The following is an 11,234-nucleotide window of genomic DNA, read 5'->3' on the forward strand; positions in this document are numbered from 1 at the left end:
CTGGCTCTGTTGTAAAGATAGAGATGATGGTCGACCACGAGCATACTGATTGTTGTCATGGCCAATAATTTAAATTTCTTTCCGTTTTTCACTGTTGCGGAACCCCTCATCGCCACATCAAGTTGACAACATGTTGTGAAAAGTCGTAAGCCATTGATTTTTCTTAGCAGATCATTAGCACCAATATTGTAACTGAGGAAGGTGAAGTAGAGTTGGAAGTGAATAAGAGCGTTTTTCTTTCTTATGTGTGGAAAGCGCAATATACAATGAATGATATATATTAACCAAAGAGGATACAAGGGGTAGAAACACAACCTTTTTAGTTCTATGTACATAATGAAATATACTTTTTTCCATTAAATTTGTCCTTATATTGTACTGTTTTATCCCGAAAAATCCTCAACATCTGCTACACCTTAATCTTGTCGTGGCAAACGATTTTCATCTGAAACGTTATTCCTCCCTCAAAAATGATGAAATCGCAAAGAATTTAAAGTGTTCCTCGAAGTCGCTTTCGATCAACTAACTACGATCGTAAATTTTAACCTCGGTTGCCAATGTGAGTCAATTTAAAAAAAAAGGTTATAGAGCATATTAGCTGCCCTTTCCACCTCTTGTTTGTAGAATTGAACAGAAACCATCGAAACGAATAAGACGGTAGCTACAGCTCGTCTGGCTCGTTCGGCAATGCGAGATACTTATTGGGTCAACGAATTACACTCGAAACTTAACACGATCGTTTAGTGATATAACAATTTGTGTTCTTGATTTCATGGTGTGCGGCTGAATGGTGGAGAATGATTCGAAAACGTATTTATGCATCTTGATCGGTACCACAATTTGCCATGTTTCGATCCGGAGATTTTGTTTGGTGATCCGCGCGTGCTGTTCGCGTTGTTTTTGTTTTCCTGCTCGGTTTCAATCATCTGCAGTCCATTAGCCCAGTTCAGTGAGCACCGAAGTGTGTGGTTGCTGATAGAAGAGCACCGTTTCAGTATTGATGGTCCTACTATTCTAGATTTTCCCTTCTGCAAGCATTTATTGTTCCTGCCATGATTTTGAAGAAGCAAGACGGCAAATCGGATCTCAAACGATCCCGTCGATCGCTTGAGAATGTAAATATGGCATGATTATGCAATAGCGAACCATATATGTTCTTTCGCTTCGCAACTTCTACAGTGTAGGAAATTCAAACTCGCGTCAGAAAAAGAATCATGTGGCCGGCTGCTGGTAGACCGTTTCACTAGCACATGGGCAAAAATAGCTCACCACATTTGATGTTTTTTTGTTCCATTTCCCATTGTTTTCTACAGTCCAGAAGAATTGTATCATTATCCGGAAATGGATATATCCGGAAAATGGGTATCGATTGTATTAAACGAAATAAACGAGTGTACAAGTATTGTGTGCGATTCGCTGTAAAATAACGATCATACATTTAATATTGTAGTCATATATTGTATGCGCCAAAATTTGCGAAGAAATTTACTAAAATCTTTTTATTTACAAATTCCTGACCCTCACATTAATGACGACCTAAAGGACTTATTGATAACATACAACATTATAATATTGTATAACATGAATAAACAATATTTATGTGACAAGTGCCAATAAGTATGCCACATTTTTCATCCCTACAGTTCGTTCTTGTTACCGTTTTGTTCTTCTTTCGTGGAAAAATCACGAAACACTGTTGCTATAAATTTGTAACAACAATGAAGCAATTAATGCTCAGAGTAACTCACCGTCGCTCAGGAGCACTTTAACAAAATTGTTTCAAACGATTGTTAAGCATCCGTGCATCCGATGTTAATGATCTGATGCATCTGATGTTAATTCTGGCAAGGTTATTATGTTTCTTACGTCAAGTACTCATTTAACAGATTTTAATAATTGACTTATTATCAACGTATGCAATTTGGTTAATGTAATGGGTGCCTAATTTTTTATTGTTGTTTAAGCGTACTGAAGTAGTGTCGTCTATCCATCTGTCGTGTTAAGATGACTCATAGATATGTCTGACCTTTGGCAGAAACCACTTTCAATTCCCGAGTTGTTCATGACGGGCTACACACATAAAAAGAGCAATGTTGATCCCTTTTTGAAACGGTATGACGACGCTGTAGAACCGAAACAATCAGAACCGTGGGAGAAGATGTAGGCATGTATGTATGAATCCTAAATAATCCCTTCGTATTTCCATGCTTCGGAACCATGCTTAACCAAGGTTGAAGTGGTTTGTAAGGGTTAACATCTCATCGGAAGATTACTCCAAGAAGGTTTTACTGTGCGTGATTATTTGAATTGCATGATGCATCGATGATTGTTCTCTGACGTTCGAGCATCGAGTGTAGTGTTTAAATCACCTTTTCCTATCGTGCGTCGGGTGCGTGAATTTTATGCACTTTATTTTTTGTTTTGTTTTAAGTAATACCCATGTACCACATCGAAGGTTCTCGGTGAGTAGTCCGCCTTAAAACGGCAGCGGAGTGTTTAAAACGACTAGAGAGTCGAACAATATTTAAATGAGATATACTAATCAACTATATACTAACTATATACTAATCAGATATATTAATCAATCAAATGAAAACTTTCGTATGTACGGAAACATATTCAACACAAAAAACCTTTTGGCACCTAACATGTACCTATAATATTCAATGATATTCCATATTTCTCCATTAATTTTCATAATCCTGTCTTTATGTTAGGATTTTCAAAATGATTACCTTGACAAAGAAACTTAAAACAATTCCATCGTTAAAATACCTACACTTCAATAACAATCGTAAATACATTTCGTAACAATAGGAAGAAACATTCATAAGTTTACTAACACAATGAACCAGCACAGCTGAAGAACACAGGATACAAAATCAAATCAAAACATATTAAATGATAACAACGCCTGTGGTATACGGTATAGTTGTGCAGTGGGATCTGCTTAGCTTCATTTATGCATCCGTTCATGTTGTTGCTGGCTATCAGCACTACCGACACTTACCATGAGCTTCTCGTAATGGGCTTGATTTTCAACCTTGAATGGCGGCACATCGTTAAAGAATAATATTCATATCGGCTCCCCAATGTTGGTACTAGCTTTTGCACTAGCGATTAGCATAAATGTTTTCAGTACTTTCCCACCGAACTACTGAAGCCAGTTATTTGAAGGGAAATTCCACGGTAATTCCCAAGGTGGTATGAAATTATGATTATATTGACCGGTGCCGAGGTTACCCTGAGCGAAACCTGAAATACGTTCATTGCTTTTGCAGTACAGTGTTTGTGTTTTCGATTGTCCTTAATAGACAATGGTGCTGTTTGCTCTTACGGGAACATACATCCCAGACTCGTTTATTTCGCTGATACAAACACATGAGGTGAGGAGTATGATTCTGCGCACTTTTCAATGGTTCAATCAAACCAATCTATTAGAAAGAACCATTTCACCAGTCTGAAAGCGTACCAAAACCACAAATATTCCTTGCTGGTGAATTTAGTGGATTGGAGAAATGGCAAACATAAATAAAGATACATCCCTAGCTCCGGGGAGTAACGGGAACTCCATGGGAAGGGAATTATTTAACGTTTAGCTGCTGCCACTCCTTGCCACGTGAGGGGCAATGTTTTTTTCGCCTTTTTTACATAATTGAGTAGAGAGCCATTAATTTTAGTGACTGTGCCTTCGCGCAATCGACTCGATTCGATGGGATAAATGTATATGAGCAACGAATGAGGAATGATGAATCAGACGACGGTTTAGAAATTCTACTCATGTATTGCGGTCAAATGGTATTGGTGTGGTCAAATGGTAGTGTGTTGAATGGGTAGAAACCTGCCTTGAATGGGTGCAGATCGGGTGCTATGAATTGGAAATAATGGTCAACACCTAGATTGCAAATTCAGATTAAACTTTCTTTTGGATTCTTACAAGTAGTACGGTATGTGAGATGTTCTAGTTTCTAAGATTGAGTAAATGACTATAATCAGTCCTTCCTACAGGGAACGGTCGGGATGGGATTGTCTTGTAGAACCGGCACCGTTTATCAAATATTCCATTGTACCTGACGCACAATTCTTTGACATGTACTGACCCCTCTTTCACTGTTACTAATTTGTTTTGGTATTAATTGGTATGAAAACAAAAAGATCTTTATGTAACTTATTCAACACGCGCGATGGTTTGATTATTTGTCGAACGTTAAAACTGTAGAAACGAAAGTATGATTAATGTAGAAACGAAACAAAAAAAGATGCTCTTTGGTGTATATTCCATCACATTACGCATTACGCGGTAGCATTTCCTCTAGAACGGCCATAAATTCCACCACCGATATCACACCTGTTCGAAAGAAAAGCAGAGGGACAAAGAGATGTGATGGACTTTTACCATACCATCAGGTATTTACAACGTGTCATCGTTTTCAGACCCATTCTAGTGGTACCCAAAAAGATACGAAGTGACGGTGAATGCTGAACCAAACTAAGGACAACTTTAGATAATCAGTATTGTAGTTTTTGTTTGGTTTGGTCCATTGCTGATAACTGTCAGTGAACCTTATGGGGGTATTTCCTCTCTTCATCAATTGTTTCGGAATTTGGACGGATACTGTAATGGGCTTTCTTTAGTTTCGAATTCTAACGTCCACCCAACCTTGGCAAAGATTCTACTAATTTTTTCTATTCTCAACCAGCGGCGTACTTCTTCGCGTCAAAGTAGACAAGTTTTCTTTTGACCATGTTAATTTCCACTAGGACGTCCAAGCCGTATGACTAACTCTTTGCATTGGTATAAAAAATACAAAATAAAATTTAGTAGCTAAATATAATACAAAGACGTCCGTGTTCCAACTAAGGTGCTAATGTTTGTGTACTGATGTGTTTATTCAATTATCCGACCCCATACTGGTTGGGTTTGTATAAGAAGTACACTGTCATGAATCTCGTGGATCATCACGGGGAACGCTAAAAGCCAAGGCTACTAGAGTATTAATGACGGCGTTTATTTGATGTATAGATTGCTAGAATGTCTCGTATTTTCGCATTTCTGCTTAAGCAATGGCTGGAAATTCTGTCGTTGTGAAATTTGCTGGACTTGCTGGCATTTACATTAGGTTGGCGATGATTAATGATCTATCTATCAGGGCCGTTTGATGCGCAGAGGGTTCTCATTGCTAAGAATGGTACACTGTCTAGGAGTTTGCTATTGAAGATGTATACACGTATAATAGAACCAATCGAAATAAATATAAAAATTATTTCTTTGTACGCTGATTGCTGTGAATCAGCGTAAAGCATTCTTAGTTTCCTGGAAACCAGCTTCAATAAGAAATGCATGTTTGTCGTGTATCACCATAACCTAATTCTTTCGACCATAATGTTTTGTTCTTCAATGTTATGGTTCCCTTAATATAAATCTCATACGAAAGCAGCATGACAAAAGAGAACCACAAAAAGAGCTTACATGCGTTTTACCTGTGTTGATGTATAGAAAACAAGCATTGCGACAGGGAATTCTTCAAAAATTACAAACATAAGATTTTAGAAAGTTTTACTTTCCAATTGCCATTCCGTAAAGTTTGACCCAAACGTGGTAATGACTTAACAAAATAAAGAAACATTTAAGCTTCTTCGGGATGACGGCAATTTTTAACAGTATTAGACCGACAGCAAGAGATTTACAAAAACGAAAAAACAAGAAAAAGGTTTAACCATGCGCGCGCATAAAAGGAATATGACCAACTCATCAGCTCATCCTTGACACCATTGTGGGTATGCTTTTTTTATGATACTTCTTCCTGTTTTCTATTCCATTCCTTCGTGTCAAGCGGTTAAGAAGTAAGGATACTTTTTGAAAAGAAGAAAATCGATTTTGATTTGGTTTATATATCATACAAAACGTTCTTATCTTTTGAGCATCCTTTGGTTTGTTGTGGTCAATAGAAGGAATCTTGTTTCTAAAAAAACCAATTTGGTAGGTATTGGAAGGAACGTATTCGATGAACATTCCAAGAAAAGTGTGCCAAAAAAAGGGTCAATATGTACTATTGGATGATGGGTTCATGTCCAGCTGAGCAAAAGCCCGTTAGGACAATAGAAACATTCGTACATGATGCAAGAAAAGTTTTTCGTATGTAATTGTTTTTTTGTTAGACAATATGCAGAAGGTTCCGTTTAAGAAGCTCTTAAAATTGGGCATTATTCCATCAACCATGCTTTTCTATTTCACAGTTACCCATTCTAATGGCGTACCTAGTGAGCCTGAAAGGATGTGAGCATTTGAAAAAAGGATAACGATGATGTTTTCAAATTCCTTGCTTTTTTGCTCGAAGTGCATAAATACTCCTCAAAAATTGACATCGGTTAGCAGTTGGTCCTGTGAGTTATATCAGTGAACATCAACATGGTATCGAAACATGGTACATCTGAAGTTATCGTACCCGCGAAGTGTTCCTCAATTAGCAATGGTGCATTTTTCTGAAAGAGTCGTCTCGAAAAGAAAAGTGAAAAAATAAATGTTCAATATTTATGGACAAATCTTGTAAAACATGAGGTGCTTCTCAGTTTATGTTAGTTGTGTTAAGCGAACTAGAAGACAACTCTCTGCAGGAAAGGGACACATTGGGTGATATTAATTGGACAAGCGCTACGGCAATAGATCTATAAACGTTTATCGTGGCACGTTTATCACGTTCAAACGGATCATATATAATCGCGCTGAGTTTATGATGCTGAGCGGACCGTGAGTAAAATAACAGGAGACGTGTTAAAATAATAATAGTCACGTAGTTTAAATAGTCCTTGGTGGTACGTTGAATGGTGGTTTGAGAAGGTGACGATAGCTACGGCATTTATTCATGGAATTGGTGCTCATTTTTAGTGTTATTCCAGCATTAGATGTTCATTGAAATGCATGCGGCACAACAAAATCAAGGTCAAGTTTCTGGTCAACTTTCCTTTCGACAACGATCACGCTCGTAAAAATGCGTGGGTTGCAGCACTCGGAAAATTAGAACTCTTATTGCCAGCAAAACCAGTCACTTTTAGCGGTACAATACTTGGTTAATTTGCTTGAGATGAAAATAAAATAAAATCTAACCTTTAAAAATAAGGAAAATCATTCATCTTTTCTTAAATTACTTCCATTGCGACAGCTTCGTATTGTCAGTTCCGTTTGTGCTGAATTAATTAATAAAAAAATAATAATTGAATTACCAGTTCTTACTCCATTACCGATTCGTTGCAACAGATCGATTTAAAATAAAGATTTCGGTTATGTTATACTTCATGGTTACCTTATTGAATGAATCTATGATATGAGTTGATGATGATTACTCTTCGCATTTCAATATTGTTTCTGAATACAACAGGTTAACAACGTTTTAATCAATCTTTTCAAAGATTATGAAGGCCGACTATGACACACGTATACATTTATGGCTCGTTAAAGATGTTATTGAAAATGTTTTTCAAGCTATGACTGACGAGTTAAATTTTCAAAATAATTCCGACATAATTTTGACAAACGAAATATGCTATTTTTACAATTTTTATTACTCTTTAAGTGTTGGTTAAGTGTCTTACAGTTTTCACAAAATATATACAAATATAAACCAAACTCGATAGGTGACCTGTGGGCAATGTTATTTGAACTTTTCTGCTTTTTCTACGTGGTTTTTGATCATTATCACCTATCAAAGATCATCTATCGATTTTTGAAACACAAGAAGTCTTTAACCCTACTGAAAATAATAAATTGGAACGAATAAATCATTCAAATTACACTTAACTTTTTTAATCTATAAAACCTAAAGTGAGTGGTAAATAAATAGCAAGTGCAGTGTGTATTTTATAAAAAAGCTGTATGTTGTGATTCGTTTGGTACATAATTCGATTGGATAAAATTGGAACATACTAATAAAGACATAAAGATGATCTGACAGACTTTTTCTTATTGACCTAACAAACGAAAAGGTCAAGCCTGCTATGTAATGAGAGGGATGTGGTTGACAACTTCTCCCTATCCAAGCTGCAACGAAATCCAATATCGATTCCCGAACGCTAATGTATCATCGCATGTATGACCTCGTTTGTAATTTATGTTTTCAATTAATTTCCCTATCAAAACTCGATTTGAACGAAAAATCGCCATTTTGGATAAAGATGTTACCATGCTTGGAATTACAAGTGCCAAGATTTGCATACCAGAGATCAAGTGCTTCTGGCAGATATCTAGCTGAGCAACGAACGAAACCAGATGAGAGTCATTTTGAATCCGAATGATAAGCGATGCGCTAAATGTTCTGAAAAAAGGTAATGTTGTTGAAAACATCAACGATGGAATCCATTTTTTTTAAGTAATTTTCCAAGTTGTTTCGTAACTCATCAATACTCAATTTATATGCCATATCTAATACAATATGTATATTCCAGCTTGTAACACATATGAAAAATCGTAAATAATTTATCATATGTGTTTCTGATATTTTTATAAACCTTTATATTTCTATTTTTTCTTACTAATTGTAACATTTGAAATGCCAGCCTTCAAAACGAATTAAACATAAGTGATTAGCTCCGATAAGATACACCGTCGTTGAAGCTTTCGCTCGAACAAGCATCTCTTTAAACACGTTCTGTTTCCTTCGATGTGTTCACAATGTCTTAAAAACGTCCGTGGCACCACCGATCATATTTAAAATTGTTGATGTGTCTGTGTACATCATAGTCAGTTTTGTGTGCTGCTGCTATACTGCGCTATAAACTCGGGTCAATTTCAATAGGCGTGTTGCCGCGTCTTAAACAACCCTTATAACGCACCCTCTGGATGACAGAAGTTTATTTCTCTATACCAACTGGCATCGGTTTGCAGAGGTTGAAGATCAGTTTACAGAGCGGTTTGTAACCAAAGAGGTAAACTGTTAATGGCAACTCTGGATAACATTTTGCACAGACATTCAAGTTTCGACGAAACCACACAAATTGCTTAAAGAAGAAAAGAAACTGTTTCCATTTTCGGCACAACCACTTGAAACATACCATAAGATCATTAAGATATACCCTTTACTTCCTTTTTTTTGTTTTTCATATACATGAGCATTAATTAACATGGATTTTATACCACCGTGTATATTGTAGTTGGACATCTGGATTTCATCCAGAATTGCTTTGGAGAAAGACCCAAGTTCGCGAAGCGTCGAGATTAAAATCATCAGCTTGCGCACACAAATACTTCACGTTTTGAAGGTCTTGATTTATTGTTGTGATTTGATTTTAAAAGAAAAAAATACATGAACAACTTATCGGGTATGTTGTCATAGCCTCCAGAGATATATGCAGCCAGTGATTGAAAATATTCTGCATACAATAGTAATAAAATGTTGGATGTAAAAAATGTTCTAACCCACCCCATTACACAGTTTCCCCGAAAGAGGTTAATTTTCTTTCAGATACTCGGGAATGTACAAGACAAATCTCAAAAGAGTTAACCGTCTTGGAAAGTAAAGATGGATGATTTATTAAACCTGTCCAAAAACGCAAAATCTATGTCTGACCCGGTTTCGGACTTTAGTTTTACTAATTCGCCAAACGTCAGTTTTCTTGGTTTGCGAATCTTTACCACTCTAAAGAATTTTCCATACTCCAATCAATGAGAAAAATAAGATAAAATCTACCTTACTGATGCTATCGCAGTGTCGCCCATGGCAAACTGGCCGGAGAGGATCACACTCAGATGAATGTATTGTTTCTGTTTCTCCTCGACGGGTGCATCTGAACTTAATCTTTCAATGGTGAAATGTTTTCTTCTTTTAAAGTTCCCGATATTTTCCTTAAAAAAAGAATAAATGAAATCGAAGGTGATAGTAGCTTCGAAGGAAGAGATATAAAAGCAAACACTTTTATGACCAAGAAAGCGGCACAATCATTTCCCCGTTTTGTGATGGAAGATCCGCACTTTAACGGAGTTCGAGCAGAAGCAGGTTATATAGGACCTTGTTAAAGGTACATCCATAATGACGACACGTTTCCCTTTCATCTGACACAAAGACAGTAAAAAAAGACACAAAGACTAGCTAAGCTGACTGTGTTCGTTGGCTTGATCAATCCACGTGTGGCCTAATGTAGATAGAAATGGTCATGATCATTTTTCTCTAATCATTAAGCATGTTGTTTGTTTGGTTGTTTGGTTGGCTGGTTGGCTGGTTGGCTGGTTGGTTGGTTGGTTGGTTGGTTGCTTGGTTGCTTGGTTGGTTTTTTGGTTAATTGGTTGGCTGATTGGTTGGTTTTAAATTTATAAGACACTTTGAAACATTGGAGTTCCCTTCATTAAGCCTTCCCTGCCCTATTAAGCATGATAGTGTCGTAAAAAATTCAAACGATTAGAACCTCCTTTATCAAACACGGGAGAGCATTAACAAAATACACTTTACAAAATGAAGTTCAATTCACGTATGAAATACTTGCACATTTTTTGAGGCTTGCCATTATTTAATATATGTACGTCTAGAAAATTACTAAATTATACGTTAGCATAATTAAAAGCAGCATAGCAATATGCGGGATGTATGGTGTAGATAGAGCGGCCGACAGGAACGTGTATCAAATCCCATCCGTATCATACGCACGTACGGAGGGGACAATCTCGCAACGAATAATCAAACTCAAGAAAAGCCAGAAATGGTAGTCAAATAAAGAAGAAGAAAGTTACGAAAACAAATAACCTACTGTTAATCAACCCATTTGTGACCTGTTTCTCGCAATCCAGTGTTCCTAGCCGCGTTCTACTGCGTTCTTTCGATTGGAAATTGTGCTCGTTATGAACTCCAGTTAATGCAGTTGATTTTGTTGCGGTTCGATTAGCTTTATGACGAGTGCAAAATGTTTGGACACGACTGAACATAATATCGGGATCGATGAAATAATCGTACCTTAACGCCAGCATCCGGTGATTTACGGTTGAACAGTGCTTTGAGGCACGTTTATTACTGCTACTTTGTTATGTTTATGATCTACTTTTCATTCATAATAAAGCAAATAAGAATTATTTTAATAAAGTATTCAGTTGTTTTTGTAAACGTTTTACTTGTTTTGTTTTTTTTTTTGTAATATACTATGAACATATATGTAATATACTATACTTTGATTTTTATTAATTGAATTTTTAATAATTTGTTTATATTTACTAAATATATTCGAAATATGATACCTAGTATATTAATGGATAGATC

General features: G+C 36.4%; 1 protein-coding gene across 2 annotated transcripts in view; it reads left to right on the forward strand.

Annotated features, from left to right (window-relative positions):
- Positions 1 to 11,234, forward strand: part of LOC125768441 (protein folded gastrulation) — a 65,347-nt gene that overhangs the window by 48,793 nt on the left and 5,320 nt on the right. The gene's annotated exons all lie outside the window — the stretch shown is intronic.

Source organism: Anopheles funestus, chromosome 3RL, assembly GCF_943734845.2.
Source record: "Anopheles funestus chromosome 3RL, idAnoFuneDA-416_04, whole genome shotgun sequence".
Taxonomy (NCBI): domain Eukaryota; kingdom Metazoa; phylum Arthropoda; class Insecta; order Diptera; family Culicidae; genus Anopheles; species Anopheles funestus.